At 47.3% G+C, this 17,600-nt stretch overlaps 1 non-coding gene and 1 pseudogene across 1 annotated transcript; both read left to right on the top strand.

Moving 5' to 3' along the window:
* The first annotated feature begins 471 nt into the window (after positions 1-471).
* Positions 472-623, top strand: LOC145979043 (5.8S ribosomal RNA). Its single transcript, XR_014440764.1, has one exon. It is a non-coding gene; the product is annotated as a 5.8S ribosomal RNA (ribosomal RNA).
* An 841-nt stretch (positions 624-1,464) lies between these two features.
* Positions 1,465-10,841, top strand: LOC145979048 (large subunit ribosomal RNA; annotated as a pseudogene).
* Positions 10,842-17,600: the final 6,759 nt, after the last annotated feature.

Here is a 17,600-nt window from a genome sequence, read left to right as displayed (position 1 = left end):
TTAAAGAAAGCACGTTGAGAATGAAAAAGTTGCCGGCAGACATGCAATGCATGTCCGTCCGGCCGGCGCTTGCGTCGGCCAGACTGTAATTGACCTACACTCGCACAAGTGCGGGCAGAGATGCTTGTCTTTTGCAGTTAGGTGTAACCTAGCTGTAGAGCAACTTAAAGAAAGCACGTTGAGAATGAAAAAGTTGCCGGCAGACATGCAATGCATGTCCGTCCGGCCGGCGCTTGCGTCGGCCAGACTATAATTGCCCGGCACTTTCAAAGTTGCACGTTAACAGGGGTAGGTGAGACTCGACCTTTAAAGGTATCGCCCCGCTAAAACATGCACCCGAACCCCGTCTCGAGGCCTTGGAGACGGGGGGGTAGGTATCATCCGGGGAGGCTCGCGAGGGCGCTTCCCGATGAACAGACACATCATTCCGCCGAAGTGCGACCTGTCGCACTTCGGCAAACCACAAACAACAACCCCAGGCGGGGGATCACTTGGCTCGTGGGTCGATGAAGAACGCAGCTAGCTGCGAGTCAATTTGCGATCTGCAAAACAGAGAGCATCGACGGTTTCGAATGCACATTGCGGCCCGGGTCTTTACCTGGGTCGGTCCTGGTTGAGTGTCGGAAGTTTCTAAATGACGTGCTCTTGCGAGCACAGCGCGTGTAACAGCACGCCACGAAAGTCTCGCGACCGCCTCTCTCAGCGAGGTAAGAGCGGTCGCGAGGTCGAATCCGAAACAGGATCATAAGGAGTCGGCCTTGAGGTCGTCTTCTCGGAGGACTCCATTCTAGTACAAGAAGTGGAAAGACCGGTCTACGGATCCGCGCGTGCGTGGAAGGGGCCTCGAAGGAGCGGGGTCATCCCGGAGCAGTCCGGATCCGTATCCCGGAAGCAGCTTTCCGAGCATTCAGGGGCGAGCAACTTGCAGAGATGGTTGTCTTGTGCAGTTAGGTTGAACCTAGCTGTAGAGCAACTTAAAGAAAGCACGTGGAGACTATAATTGACCGGCACTTGCAGAAGTCCAAGCAGAGATGGTTGTCTTTTGCAGTTAGGTTTAGACCTAGCTGTAGAGCACCGTAAAGAAAGCACGTGGAGAATGAAAAAGGTTATATACTATAGTTGCTCGCCGGTGATCGGGATGTAGGCTTCTTCGGACATTGTGGCTGGACCACTCTGATGCTCGGAAGGTTAAATTTCCAAAGTTTGGAATTACGTGGAGTGGGAGAGCCGGCCGGACGACTCAGTTTCGTCCGGGCGGGTGCCTCGCGTTGAACGCATGGAAAGTTTCCAACAGTCGTGGAAGAGCCCGTCCGTTCGGTTCGCGCGGAAGGAGAGCTTCGGTTAACTTTAGAGGTTTCCGCCGAAGCTCGAGAGCCGCCCTACCGTCCAGACGGGAGGACCTGCGTTGGGCGACGAGGAAGATCCCTCGGACCTCCTAGGAAACCGAAATTTAAAGTTAGCACCCGACCTCGACTCAGGGTTGACCACCCGCACGATTTAAGCATATCAATATGCGGAGGAAAAGAAAATAACAATGATTCCCTCGGTAGCCGCGAGCGAAAAGGGAGAAGCCCGTCACCCAAGCCTCCGGCACGGTTATCCGAGCCGGCGGGCGATTTGGTGGAAGGGAACGTCCGTAAATCCCGCTCGGCGGGAGGTTCTAAGTGTAACTTGAAAGGACCAACATCCCACAGAGGGTGCTAGGCCCGTGCGAACCTCCGCCTTGCCGAGTCGGGCTGGGCGCTTTCCCAAGGATTCGGGATGCTCTGGAATGCATCCCTAAGTGGGAGGTAGATTCCTCCTAAGGCTAAATATCACCACGAGACCGATAGCGAACAAGTACCGCGAGGGAAAGTTGAAAAGAACTTTGAAGAGAGAGTTCAACAGTACGTGAAACCGCCTGGGGGTCAAACGGATGGAGCTCGAGAGTTCGATGGGGGAAGGTGATTCAAGGGTTAAGGACCAAGTCTCCGGCCCCCGAGCGGGGTTGTCCCCTTCCTTAGGGACCTCCCGTCTGCGAGGGTGCGTCCGGGACGGTCCCCCTTCATTCCGCGCCCGGTAGGGCACCGCGGCTCGTTGGGATCCGTCCTAAGGGCCTGGGGTGGAGCTCTCCGGCTCGTCCGGAGAACCCCCGGTGACCCGGACGGAACCCGACGGCTCATGGGCAGGCCTGGGGATCCGCCGCCGTTTTTAGGCGGAAGGCGTAGAGGTCGCAGCAATGTGGCGTGCCTGGCAGTGTCCCCCCCGTCCCCCGCTCGTCCGGGGGTTCGCGGGGGGCGTACTGTGAGCCCCGGGCCCGTGCGGTGTTCAACGAGTGGCCCATCCGACCCGTCTTGAAACACGGACCAAGGAGTCTAGCGCGTGGGCGAGTCTAAGGGAATCACTAAACCCGAAGGCGCAGTCAAAGCGACTGGGACGATCGAGGTGACCCGGAGTCGCTCAACGAAGGGCCCTCGCGCAGTCCCGGGGCGATCTCCCACCTCCGGGTGCGGGGATCGTACCTAAGAGCCCACTCGCTGGGACCCGAAAGATGGTGAACTATGCTCGGCCAGGACGAATCCAGGGGAAACCCTGGTGGAAGTCCGAACCGCCTCTGACGTGCAAATCGACCGTCTGAGCTAAGCATAGTGGCGAAAGGCCAATCGAACCGTCTAGTAGCTGGTTCCCTCCGAAGTGTCCCTCAGGACAGCTGGCGCTCGCAAGGGGGGTCCATCCCGGTAAAGCGAATGACCGGGGGCCTCGGGGCCGAAACGGCCTCGACCCACTCTCAAACTCTGAACGGGATGGAGGTCCCGCTTGCCCCTAGGGCGAAGCGGGGCCTTCTTGGACCCGAGTGCTCAGTGGGCCGCTCCTGGTAAGCAGGACTGGCGCTGTGGGATGAACCAAACGCCGGGTTAAGGCGCCTGAATCGACGCTGCTCAAACCATGAAAGGCGTCGGTTGCTCAAGACAGCAGGGCGGTGGCCATGGAAGTCGGCATCCGCTAAGGAGTGTGTAACGACTCACCTGCCGAAGCAACCGGCCCTGAAAATGGATGGCAATCGAGCGTCGTGCCTATACCCGGCCGCCGCCGCAATGCTAATGCATTGGCATCAATGCAAGAATGATGCGGCGGTGAGTAGGAGGGCGCGGCGGTGAGCGTGGAAGGGTCTGGGCGCGAGCCTGCCTGGAGCCGCCGTCGTTGCAGATCTTGGTGGTAGTAGCAAATAATCTGATGAGACCTCGCTGAGGTCAGACGTGGAGAAGGGTTCCGCCTCAACAGCAGTTGCAGGCGGGTGAGCCGGTCCTTAGACCGCGGAAAACTCCCACCGATGCGTCGGGTCAGTTTCGCGCTGCCACCGGGAGAGGTGTAGTGGTTAGCGCGAGGCGCCGGCGTCTCGGCCGCGGTCGAAAGGGAAGTGGGGTATCCAGCCCTCCGCCGCGTCTCGGGACCGGGAGTGCGTCGCGGGTTCCCTCGAAGTCCGTAAGTCCAGGTAACTGGTGGCACCAGGAGAATCTGTCGGGTCCCGGGGGCAGAGTTGTCTGTTCTGTCAGAGCGATCCCCTACGCTCCCCGGAATCTCTCCAGAAGGAGAAGGGGACACTGGGGAAAGCTAAGAGAACCGTAGTTGGGTGCGGTTTCCCCGGGTGCCCGTCGGACCTTGAAAATCTTGGTGGGAACAGCGCAGCAGAGTCCCGAGGCCTGGCCGTACCCGAATCCGCATCTGGCCTCCGAGGTAAAGAGCCTCTTGACGATAGACTAATGTGGGTAAGGGAAGTCGGCAATCTGGATCCGTACCTTCGGAACAAGGATTGGCTCTGGGGACCGGGGCCGGTCGGGGCCCGGGGGGCCACCGCGGGTTCGGTCCGGCGTGGGTCTTCGCGAGGGACATCCTTCCGGGGTTGTTCCAAGCTTGGACCGCGCGTCGGACTTCCGCGAGCGTCCCTGGGCTCTCTGAGGTGAACGCACCTAACCCCTTGCCCTTTTCTGGGCTTTGGGGGGAAAGTGCCTCCCCTCGAGTCGGCCGCCGACGAACGGTCGACTCAGAACCGGCACGGACCAGGGGAATCCGACTGTTTAATTAAAACAAAGCATCCCGAAAGCCTGGAAGGGTGTTTACGGGATGTGATTTCTGCCCAGTGCTCTGAATGTCGCGCTGAAGAAATTCAGGGAAGCGCGGGTAAACGGCGGGAGTAACTATGACTCTCTTAAGGTAGCCAAATGCCTCGTCATCTAATTAGTGACGCGCATGAATGGATTAACGAGATTCCCTCTGTCCCTACCTGCGGCAAGAGCGGCGATATACGAAGAACGTATAAAGAAAGAACTTGGGATCATTCTTGAATTATCCAATGAAACCTCTATCCCCTTACAATTAACCACTGTGAAAATAATAAATGATGATCACCTCTACCCTCACCCCCTACATAGTAATTTTACTTATCACACTAAACCTACACAACTCAAATCCCATCAACAATATTTTCAACCTACAATCAGCAAAACAATTCCTGGATTAAGACCATGTGCATACATTATACCACCTACTGTATGCCTGAACCCTCTCCACATACCCCTGGAGCTGTCACTCCTTACACCCCCTCCCTCCCCAACAATTTCTTCATCAGATATGCCTTTGGAAAGTCCTATACTTTTGCCTAAACATGACCACGCTACTTCCTCCCATGTTTCCAACCCTGTTACCTATAAAATAGAGGACCGAAACGAAAATTACCCCTTGAATCCAGAGGCAACATCATTCATACCTAAAACAGAAAATAACACTGCAATTAAACCAAACCCTTCGTACTCCCAGATAGAGGAAACTCCTAACCCTCACCCTCACTTAACTGAAAAAGACAATCCTGAAGAGAAAACCAAATACCCAAATTTTACAAAACCCATACTAATGAAACCACAAATACCTCAGACGCCACAGACACACAGAATTACAAACTCCCCCTTCCCCCCCGTGGATCCCAAGGGCATATATCAAAATTTCGAATTAACCCTAAGGCTTAGTAGGCTGGAGGAAAAGGAGAATCTAATAACGGCACTCCGCTTGCTTATCAGACTGAAAACGGATGGTGGAAGGAGCATTGCTTTTCCGCACCCGGAGATTGTCGATAAGATGATGTTGCGATGCAACAACATTCCAGTAGATGAGGACCAGCTGTATGATCTTCTTAAAATGGCATTTGAGAGGAGGGACCTGGAGCTGAACTTAGAAGAAATATATAGGGATTTTGCCAGGAGCCATGGCAGAATAGTGCAAAACACGGCGAACCCATGGCCCTCATGGACCCAGGTAGTACGCCATTGAGCATGGAGGAAAACGATCTTACGGTTTTACAAATAAACCTAAATGGTGCAGAACTGGCGACGGAGGAAATATTTGCATACGCAAGAGAAGAGAAAATAGATATTCTTTTGTTCCAGGAGCCCTATCTACTAAATGGAAAAATGATCCATGCCCCAATTGGAGCAAATATAATATATCATCAGGACCCCAACACCAAGTCGGCAATAGTTTTACTAAATAAAGAAATAACCGCAATGAAAATTACAAACTTGTCAGACACTCATATAATATGCACGGAAATTAATTACCAGAAACTTAAATTCATAATAATTAACTGCTATTGTCAATATAGCCATGACATTGAAACATTCATAACAAAACTCAGAAATATTTACCGCACATACCCGCACGAAAAAATACTTACAGTAATGGATAGTAACGCTTCCTCTCCCATGTGGTTTGGAAAAGAATTAAACAAAAATGGGGAGAAGATTATGAATCTAATAGCGGAACATAACCTAATAGTTGAAAACATGGAAGGTAACCCGCCTACATATAGGGGACGGGCCAACGCTAGCAGTAATATAGATTTAACCTTAACAAATAACAAAATGACAAGTTTAATTCAAAATTGGATGGTCCACGATATGACCACCACCAGTGACCATAACGTGATCACCTTCAGCATTAGATTACAAACTACACAGACGGAAGCTATACAACAAACCCCTCAATATAATTGGAAAAAAATAGACAAGGACATTTTCCTAGGAAACATCAACATAACAGAAGATCCCGGACCGGGGAAAACGACTAATGAATGGGCAGAAATCCTAAAAAATTACCTTCAGATAGCAATAGCGGCCTCTACACCCAGAAGAATAATTAACAATCGAAGTAAACCCTGGACTACAAAATTATACAATCTAAAAGCCAACATGAGACATCTTAGGAAACAATACCAGAAGATAAATATATATAACAGAGAGGAATACCTACAAGCCTACCGTATAGCAAAAGAAAAATATGCTGCGGAATTAAAAGACTTCAAATATAAAAACTGGTGTACATTTGTGAATAAAAACTTAGAACGTGATAAGTGGGGACTACCCTACAAGATCATGACAAACAAAATAAAACATAAACAAGGTATTACCACGATACGGAAACCTGATGGTACCTACACTAAAAACATGAGAGAGACGGGGAAAATATTACTTGATGGGTTGCTCCCGGATGACGAGATGAATACAGATACGGAGAAGCATAAGGAGACCAGAGAAAATAGCAAACAATGCCTGAATAACACTCCCATCATGCCTTTCGAGCCTGGGGAAATATTGAGAGAGTTAACAACAATGAAGAATGGTAAGGCACCGGGCCCAGATGGGATCCCAGTAGAAATCATTAAATTATCAATACCTAAAACAATCAGCTATATAACGGCCTTATTTAACCTATGCCTGGTCCGAAGGGAATTTCCCACATCATGGAAAGAGGGAAAGATTATAGCGATCAAAAAAGAACATAAAAAGGATGAGACAAGTATCAAATCCTATAGACCAATCTGCCTAATAAATACAATGGGGAAGCTTTTTGAAAAACTGCTAAATAAAAGATTACAGGAATTTCTCACCATGTGCGGCAACACCGGGAATCAATATGGCTTTACAAAGGGCAAATCAACAGAGGACGCAATTAATGCTTTAAAAACAGAAATTGCCACCTCAGACAAGAAAATAGTAATAGCAATATTTGCTGACATAAGCGGCGCATTTGACAATCTATGGTGGCCAAATCTTTTCCAAACACTAAAAATCTTAAATTGCCCAGCAACTCTGTTCCGGATCCTGCAGGATTATTTCAGAAATCGCAAAGTATCTCTGAAAATTGGCGATGAAGTATTATCTAAAATAACAACTAAAGGTTGCCCACAGGGCTCGGTGCTGGGTCCACACTTGTGGAACATCAACCTGGAACCATGCCTCAGTCACCTGGATGGAATACAGGATATAACAAAAGTTGTAGCATACGCCGACGACCTTGTTCTCGTCTGTGCAGATGATTCGCGGGCAAAAGTGGAACAAAAAGCTAACAATGCAATAGTGGCCCTAGGTAACTGGTGTAATGACGCCAAACTAAAATTATCGGCAGAAAAAACAAAATATTTAATTGCTAAAGGAAACATCAGTGGAAGTAGAAATCCAACAATTAAACTAATGGGCAAAACAATACAACGAGCAACAAACTTCGAATATCTTGGCATAACGCTAGAGGAGGGCATGAGATATGGGAGGCACGTACAAAAAATAACAACTAAAGCGGAACTGGCAATGGGCAAACTTGCTAGGGTGGCGTCGAAGCAGTTTGGCCTGGAGCCAAGAATCATAGAAACGTACATCAGGGCAATATATTATTCAATAGTAACATACGCGGCCTCTACCTGGGTCGAGGGCTTAACATATACAAAGAATGTAAGACTTCTGAGAGCATCACAGAGGAGAATCCTGCTAAGAGTGACAGGTGCTTTCGGTACGACATCAACGGAGGCACTCTTGGCTTTGACGGGACACCTGCCGATGGATTTGGAAACCAAATGGAGAGCGGGAAGGTACTTCTTCAAAAAGGGCGAAGAAAATCAAATGGTCAAATGCATTGGAAAATTCACACCAACAACACATGAGATGAAAGAAACACTATTAGATAATTGGCAAAATGAATGGGCAAACGCAGAAAACGGAAGAAGGACGTATAACATCATCCCAAACATTAGACAAAACAAACAGTTGAGGAAGTATTACACCCGGGGTCTCATCCATTTTCTCACGGGCCACGGGCCCTATGGAGATTACCTTCACCGCATTGGCAGCGTACTGGAACCGGGATGCTCTTCCTGTGGAGCTGGGGGGGATTCTCCTGAACACAAGGTCTTCTACTGCCCAGGAGCAACAGATAAAATCAAAACCTTACGCAGGAAACTACCCACATTCAATATCAAAACTCTGCTGTGCGAACAACAAATAAAGAATATGAAAACCCTGGCGGACGAGGTCTCTGAAGAAGAGAAAAGAAAATTCCATCATCAACAGCATCATAACAGACCCCTTCTGGAAAACCAACAGCATCAGGAGGCACCAACAAGGATTCTGAGAGGAAGAGTGGACAGGAGGAACCCAAGCCCCGAGCATAGAGAAGAAAACGAAGAACAAGAGGCACCACCAACAGCTTCAAGAAGGAGATACTTCGTGGTCTCGACTGGGAGACGGGAGGCCGCGGAAAGAAGAAGAATTCGTCCTATAAGGGTGCCGGGGGAAAGGCATAAGGATTACTTGGCAAGAGTGGTGGCCGCCAGGGCACAAAACAGTAAACAATAAAATATGAGCTGGTAGTCCAGCACTAATGACATCTGGCACTCCGATGTCAACTAATTTTTTATAAATCACTGCTCAATTACCTTGAAATTAACCTAAACTTTTTATAAAATAAACTCTTTCAAATTATATTTACAAATAACTTTAAATAACCCTAAAACTTTAATAAAATTAAAGGAACCTAAATATTCTATTTACACAACCTTTTCAAATTATAATTGTATTAATACATATATGTAATGATTAGAGTGAATTCATTTTGATCTACACATAAATTAATTCTAATCAATCTCCCTTACTTTTATATAATCTAATCATTTGATAAAAACCTAAATTAGTACTTTATCCTATTTTATTTTATATTTTAATTTTCTTTTGATCACAAATATAAGGTAACTACTGTGGTGAATGTATTGATAATGTTAACTCAGTGAGTGGGATATGTAGACAGGGACAAGAACACCTAGCCTCTGGGGTGAGCAACCTCCCAAATCAGACGAAAATTCCTAAAAAAAAAAGAAAAGGTCTTCAACCTATTGCGATCTGTCCCTGGCTGCTTGTCCTACGTCATGGCACGTACAATCACAGATTCCGGAATTCCGGGATCCGGAATTCAAGTACTGGTTTAATCAACATAACTAACCATAAAAATAACACAAACTAGTTAATAATGTAAAATTATGTATTAATCAATGGTCACTGAAAATATATACTCATAAGTGTTTATATATATTGTTATAAAAGTATTTGATTTCTGTTTATTATTGTAAACCTATGTTCTATTATTTTTATTTTGTATATGTTTCTATTTGTAATTTTGTATTTGGGCAAATCAATAAAGGTAACGTGGAACAATAATGGGCGAACCGTAATACGAGCAACTGCCGTCCCAGTTTATTACAGAGGCACTGGGACATGCGCATACCCTCGATTGTGTGCGGGTGGAGGTTAGGACACATTCGGGGGTTCCCCCATTATTGTCCCTACCTACTGTCTAGCGAAACCACAGCCAAGGGAACGGGCTTGGAGAATGTCAGCGGGGAAAGAAGACCCTGTTGAGCTTGACTCTAGTCTGCCGCTGTCGGGAGACGTGACGAGGTGTAGCATAAGTGGGAGGGCTCCTTCGGGTGCCCGCCGGTGAAATACCACTACTCTCACGGTTTCCCGACTCACCCGGTTGGGCGGGACGCGGGCGTCGGGGCTCCGGCCTCGTCGCACGCCGTTCATGAACCAAGGCCCCTGCTACTGGCCGGCCGGACCGGACTCCGGTCCTGGTCCGTGCCGGACAGGGGGCCGACCCGATCCGGGGACAACGGCAGGCGGGGAGTTCGTCTGGGGCGGAACATCTGTCAAAGGATAACGCAGGTGTCCTAAGGGCGGCTCACCGAGGCCAGAAACCTCGGGTAGAGCGAAAGGGCAAAAGCCGCCCTGATCCGCACCCTCAGTACGGGTGGGACCCGGGAAACCGGGGCCTATCGATCCTCCCCGTCCGAAGGATCTTCGGCGGGAGGTGACAGAAAAGTTACCACAGGGATAACTGGCTCGTGGCCGCCAAGCGTTCATAGCGACGCGGCTTTTTGATCCTTCGATGTCGGCTCTTCTTACCGTGGGGACGCAGCGCTCCCCGAGCGTATGATTGTTCACCAACCAACAAGGAACGTGAGCTGGGTTTAGACCGTTGTGAAACAGGTTAGTTTTATCCTCCTGGCGTTTAGAACGCGGCCAAGGTAATCCTGGTTAGTACGAGAGGAACCCCAGGTTCGGACCAATGGTACCGCGCCGGTTCGATCGAACCTTGGTGCGAAGCTACGTCCGACGGCTGAAGCCTGAACGCCTCTAAGGCCGAAGCCGTGCCCGGAGCTGCGTGACCGTGGGTCCCTGCACTCTCAAAGGCAGAACCACCAACGCTGGACCCCCTCACGGGGGACCGGTAAGGCGGGGAGCCACCAAACGGGTGGGGAAACTCACCCAAGGCTCCCCGCGAGTAGTGCCATCGAGACTCCGCCCACTTGCCCCACTGACCGAGGTCTTTGGGATTCTAGATGGGGATTCACGGGGTAATCAAGCACTTGGAAGTAGGGACCCTTGAACCACTCGTAGACGACTTGAGTATCTGGCGGGGCGTCGTGAGCGGTGAAGCCTCCGTACGGTGGCGACCCGTTGAAAGGCAGCCCTCGCTTGCAGGTTCGTGATGTCGGCTTCACGGCACCTGATTAAACAACTCCCATTATGTTAGGAGGTCCCTCCGGGACCTCCGTCGGGAGTCCAGACCCCGGTTTCGACCGGGGGAGGACTCCCAAACCGGAAGCAGACACCTTCACCGGGTGCTGGCGACCGGGGCTTCCGGCAGGTGGCGGATCGCCGGACTTGGGGGTTTCGACCCAGCCGACCAAACGAGAAACACCTCCCAGGTTAGCCTGGGAGGCAATGAAAAATGTTGTTTCTTTTGCAGTTAGAAACTAACTGTAGAGAACGAAAGCAGAAAGATTTGCCTTTTAGGTTGAACTTAACTATAAAGTAAGTGAAGAATAAAAAGCATGTCCACATTCGAAGCCAAGCTGGGAGTATATGTTGTCACTTAATGCAAAGTGCTGTTGATGGTGCATGGCCGAGAAGTTTGTGAAGGAGCAAGTTTACTCTCCCAGAATTTTTACCTTTAACGGTAATCTGTGGAGCAAATACCGCATAGAGAGTGAAGCTGGGAAGAAAACAGAGAAGCAGATTTGTGTGCCTTTGCCACATTGCGGTGCTTGTAGATGTTTGTTGGGAAGCTTTATTCTCCCAGAATTTTTTTTGCCTTTAACGGTAATCTCTGGAGCAAAAGCCGAATGGAAAGTCAAGCTGGGAAGAAAACAGAGCAGGATGATATTGTGTCACTGCCGCGTTGCTTGTACAAGTTTGTTGGGAAGATTTATTCTCCCAGAATTTTTGCCTTTAACGGTAATCTGTGGAGCAAATACCGCATAGAAAGTGAAGCTGGGAAGAAAACAGAGAAGCAGATTTGTGTGCCTTTGCCACATTGCGGTGCTTGTAGATGTTTGTTGGGAAGATCCATTCTCCCAGAATTTTTGCCTTTGACGGTAATCTCTGGAGCAAAACCCGAATGGAAAGTCAAGCTGGGAATGAAACAAAGGAGGATGATAGTGTGTCACTGCCACATTGCGTTGCTTGGACAAGTTTGTTGGGAAGATTTATTCTCCCAGAATTGTTGCCTTTAACGGTAAACTCTGGAGCAAAAGCCGAATAGAAAGTAAAGCTGGGAAGAAAACTGAGGAGGAGAATTGGTTGTGTGTGTGTGCCTTTGCCACATTACCGTGCTTTTAGAAGTTTGTTGGGAAGATTTATTCTCCCAGAATTTTTGCCTTTAACGGGAATCTCTGGAGCAAAAGCCGAATAGAAACTCAAGCAAATACCGCATAGAAAGTCAAGCTGGGAAGAAAACAGAGAAGCAGATTTGTGTGCCTTTGCCACATTGCGGTGCTTGTAGATGTTTGTTGGGAAGATCCATTCTCCCAGAATTTTTGCCTTTGACGGTAATCTCTGGAGCAAAACCCGAATGGAAATTCAAGCTGGGAATGAAACAAAGGAGGATGATAGTGTGTCACTGCTCCATTGCGTTGCTTGGACAAGTTTGTTGGGAAGATTTATTCTCCCAGAATTTTTGCCTTTAACGGCAATCTCTGGAGCAAAAGCCGAATAGAAACTCAAGCAAATACCGCATAGAAAGTCAAGCTGGGAAGAAAACAGAGAAGCAGATTTGTGTGCCTTTGCCACATTGCGGTGCTTGTAGATTTTTGTTGGGAAGATCCATTCTCCCAGAATTTTTGCCTTTGACGGTAATCTCTGGAGCAAAACCCGAATGGAAAGTCAAGCTGGGAATGAAACAAAGGGGGATGATAGTGTGTCACTGCTCCATTGCGTTGCTTGGACAAGTTTGTTGGGAAGATTTATTCTCCCAGAATTTTTGCCTTTAACGGCAATCTCTGGAGCAAAAGCCGAATAGAAACTCAAGCAAATACCGCATAGAAAGTCAAGCTGGGAAGAAAACAGAAGAGGATGGTATTCTGTCACTGCCACATGATGTTGCTTGTACAGGTTTCTTGGGAAGCTTTATTCTCCCAGGTTATTTTTTTGCCTTTGACGGCAATCTCTGGAGCAAAAGCCGAATGGAAAGTCAAGCTGGGAAGAAAACAGAGCAGGATGATATTGTGTCACTGCCGCGTTGCTTGTACAAGTTTGTTGGGAAGATTTATTCTCCCAGAATTTTTGCCTTTAACGGTAATCTGTGGAGCAAATACCGCATAGAAAGTGAAGCTGGGAAGAAAACAGAGAAGCAGATTTGTGTGCCTTTGCCACATTGCGGTGCTTGTAGATGTTTGTTGGGAAGATCCATTCTCCCAGAATTTTTGCCTTTGACGGTAATCTCTGGAGCAAAACCCGAATGGAAATTCAAGCTGGGAATGAAACAAAGGAGGATGATAGTGTGTCACTGCTCCATTGCGTTGCTTGGACAAGTTTGTTGGGAAGATTTATTCTCCCAGAATTTTTCCCTTTAACGGCAATATCTGGAGCAAAAGCCGAATAGAAAGTAAAGCTGGGAAGAAAATCGAGGAGGACAATTGTTTGTGTGCCTTTGCCACATTACCGTGCTTTTAGAAGTTTGTCGAGAAGCTTCATTCACCCAGAACTTTTACCTTTAACGGTAATCTATGGAGCAAAAGCCGAACAGAAAGCCAAGCTGGGAAGAAAACAGAGGAGGATGGTATTCTGTCACTGCCAAATGATGTTGCTTGTACAAGTTTCTTGGGAAGCTTTATTCTCCCAGAATGTTTCCCTTTAACGGCAATATCTGGAGCAAAAGCCGAATAGAAAGTAAAGCTGGGAAGAAAATCGAGGAGGACAATTGTTTGTGTGCCTTTGCCACATTACCGTGCTTTTAGAAGTTTGTCGAGAAGCTTCATTCACCCAGAACTTTTACCTTTAACGGTAATCTATGGAGCAAAAGCCGAACAGAAAGCCAAGCTGGGAAGAAAACAGAGGAGGATGGTATTCTGTCACTGCCACATGATGTTGCTTGTACAGGTTTCTTGGGAAGCTTTATTCTCCCAGGTTATTTTTTTGCCTTTGACGGAAATCTCTGGAGCAAAAGCCGAATAGAAAGTAAAGGTGGGAAGAAAACTGAGGAGGATGATATTGTGTCAATGCCACATTGCCTTGCTTGTACAAGTTTGTTGGGAAGCTTTATTCTCCCAGAATTTTTTTTGCCTTTGACGGCAATCTCTGGAGCAAAAGCCGAATGGAAAGTCAAGCTGGGAAGCTTTATTCTCCCAGAACTCTGACCTTTGACTGTAATCACTGGAGCAAAAGCCGAATGGAAAGTAAAGCTGGGAAGAAAACAGAGGAGGATGATATTGTGTCACTGCCACGTTGCGTTGCTTGTACAAGTTTCTTGGGAAGCTTTATTCTCCCAGAATTTTTCCCTTTAACGGCAATATCTGGAGCAAAAGCCGAATAGAAAGTAAAGCTGGGAAGAAAATTGAGGAGGACAATTGTTTGTGTGCCTTTGCCACATTACCGTGCTTTTAGAAGTTTGTCGAGAAGCTTCATTCACCCAGAACTTTTACCTTTAACGGTAATCTATGGAGCAAAAGCCGAACAGAAAGCCAAGCTGGGAAGAAAACAGAGGAGGATGATATTGTGTCACTGCCACATTATGTTGCTTGTACAAGTTTCTTGGGGAGCCTTATTCTCCCAGAATTTTTGCCTTCAACGGCAATCTCTGGAGCAAAAGCCGAATAGAAAGTGAAGCTGGGAAGCTGTATTCTCCCAGAACTTTTACCTTTGACTGTAATCACTGGAGCAAAAGCCGAATGGAAAGTAAAGCTGGGAAGAAAACTGAGGAGGAGATTTGTGCGGGTGTGTGTGCCTTTGCCACATTACCGTGCTTTTAGAAGTTTGTCGCGAAGCTTCACTCACCCAGAACTTTTACCTTTAACGGTAATCTATGGAACAAAAGCCGAACAGAAAGCCATGCTGGGAAGAAAACAGAGGAGGATGATATTGTGTCACTGCCACGTTGCGTTGCTTGTACAAGTTTCTTGGGAAGCTTTATTCTCCCAGAATTTTTCCCTTTAACGGCAATATCTGGAGCAAAAGCCGAATAGAAAGTAAAGCTGGGAAGAAAATTGAGGAGGACAATTGTTTGTGTGCCTTTGCCACATTACCGTGCTTTTAGAAGTTTGTCGAGAAGCTTCATTCACCCAGAACTTTTACCTTTAACGGTAATCTATGGAGCAAAAGCCGAACAGAAAGCCAAGCTGGGAAGAAAACAGAGGAGGATGATATTGTGTCACTGCCACATTATGTTGCTTGTACAAGTTTCTTGGGAAGCTTTATTCTCCCAGATTGTTTTTTGCCTTTAACGGTAATCTCTGGAGCAAAAGCCGAATGGAAAGTCAAGCTGGGAAGCTTTATTCTCCCAGAACTCTGACCTTTGACTGTAATCACTGGAGCAAAAGCCGAACAGAAAGCCAAGCTGGGAAGAAAACAGAGGAGGATGGTATTCTGTCACTGCCACCTGATGTTGCTTGTACAGGTTTCTTGGGAAGCTTTATTCTCCCAGGTTATTTTTTTGCCTTTGACGGAAATCTCTGGAGCAAAAGCCGAATAGAAAGTAAAGGTGGGAAGAAAACTGAGGAGGATGATATTGTGTCAATGCCACATTGCCTTGCTTGTACAAGTTTGTTGGGAAGCTTTATTCTCCCAGAATTTTTTTTGCCTTTGACGGCAATCTCTGGAGCAAAAGCCGAATGGAAAGTCAAGCTGGGAAGCTTTATTCTCCCAGAACTCTGACCTTTGACTGTAATCACTGGAGCAAAAGCCGAATGGAAAGTAAAGCTGGGAAGAAAACAGAGGAGGATGATATTGTGTCACTGCCACGTTGCGTTGCTTGTACAAGTTTCTTGGGAAGCTTTATTCTCCCAGAATTTTTCCCTTTAACGGCAATATCTGGAGCAAAAGCCGAATAGAAAGTAAAGCTGGGAAGAAAATTGAGGAGGACAATTGTTTGTGTGCCTTTGCCACATTACCGTGCTTTTAGAAGTTTGTCGAGAAGCTTCATTCACCCAGAACTTTTACCTTTAACGGTAATCTATGGAGCAAAAGCCGAACAGAAAGCCAAGCTGGGAAGAAAACAGAGGAGGATGATATTGTGTCACTGCCACATTATGTTGCTTGTACAAGTTTCTTGGGGAGCCTTATTCTCCCAGAATTTTTGCCTTCAACGGCAATCTCTGGAGCAAAAGCCGAATAGAAAGTGAAGCTGGGAAGCTGTATTCTCCCAGAACTTTTACCTTTGACTGTAATCACTGGAGCAAAAGCCGAATGGAAAGTAAAGCTGGGAAGAAAACTGAGGAGGAGATTTGTGCGGGTGTGTGTGCCTTTGCCACATTACCGTGCTTTTAGAAGTTTGTCGCGAAGCTTCACTCACCCAGAACTTTTACCTTTAACGGTAATCTATGGAACAAAAGCCGAACAGAAAGCCATGCTGGGAAGAAAACAGAGGAGGATGATATTGTGTCACTGCCACGTTGCGTTGCTTGTACAAGTTTCTTGGGAAGCTTTATTCTCCCAGAATTTTTCCCTTTAACGGCAATATCTGGAGCAAAAGCCGAATAGAAAGTAAAGCTGGGAAGAAAATTGAGGAGGACAATTGTTTGTGTGCCTTTGCCACATTACCGTGCTTTTAGAAGTTTGTCGAGAAGCTTCATTCACCCAGAACTTTTACCTTTAACGGTAATCTATGGAGCAAAAGCCGAACAGAAAGCCAAGCTGGGAAGAAAACAGAGGAGGATGATATTGTGTCACTGCCACATTATGTTGCTTGTACAAGTTTCTTGGGAAGCTTTATTCTCCCAGATTGTTTTTTGCCTTTAACGGTAATCTCTGGAGCAAAAGCCGAATAGAAAGTCAAGCTGGGAAGAAAACAGAGGAGGATGATATTGTGTCACTGCCACATTGCGTTGCTTGTACAAGTTTCTTGGGGAGCCTTATTCTCCCAGAATTTTTGCCTTCAACGGCAATCTCTGGAGCAAAAGCCGAATAGAAAGTGAAGCTGGGAAGCTGTATTCTCCCAGAACTTTTACCTTTGACTGTAATCACTGGAGCAAAAGCCGAATGGAAAGTAAAGCTGGGAAGAAAACTGAGGAGGAGATTTGTGCGGGTGTGTGTGCCTTTGCCACATTACCGTGCTTTTAGAAGTTTGTCGAGAAGCTTCACTCACCCAGAACTTTTACCTTTAACGGTAATCTATGGAACAAAAGCCGAACAGAAAGCCATGCTGGGAAGAAAACAGAGGAGGATGATATTGTGTCAATGCCACATTGCCTTGCTTGTACAAGTTTGTTGGGAAGATTTATTCTCCCAGAATTTTTTTTGCCTTTGACGGCAATCTCTGGAGCAAAAGCCGAATGGAAAGTCAAGCTGGGAAGCTTTATTCTCCCAGAACTCTGACCTTTGACTGTAATCACTGGAGCAAAAGCCGAATAGAAAGTCAAGCTGGGAAGAAAACAGAGGAGGATGATATTGTGTCACTGCCACGTTGCGTTGCTTGTACAAGATTCTTGGGAAGCTTTATTCTCCCAGATTATTTTTTGACTTTAACGGTAATCTCTGGAGCAAAAGCCGAATGGAAAGTCAAGCTGGGAAGCTTTATTCTCCCAGAACTCTGACCTTTGACTGTAATCACTGGAGCAAAAGCCGAATAGAAAGTCAAGCTGGGAAGAAAACAGAGGAGGATGATATTGTGTCAATGCCACATTGCGTTGCTTGTACAAGATTCTTGGGAAGCTTTATTCTCCCAGATTGTTTTTTGCCTCTAACGGAAATCTCTGGAGCAAAAGCCGAATAGAAAGTAAAGGTGGGAAGAAAACTGAGGAGGATGATATTGTG

This window comes from Lepisma saccharinum, chromosome 25 (assembly GCF_977018435.1).
Source record: "Lepisma saccharinum chromosome 25, izLepSacc3.1, whole genome shotgun sequence".
Lineage (NCBI taxonomy): Eukaryota > Metazoa > Arthropoda > Insecta > Zygentoma > Lepismatidae > Lepisma > Lepisma saccharinum.
Note: the sequence above shows the minus strand (reverse complement) of the source record. Positions and strands in the feature narration are given on the sequence as shown.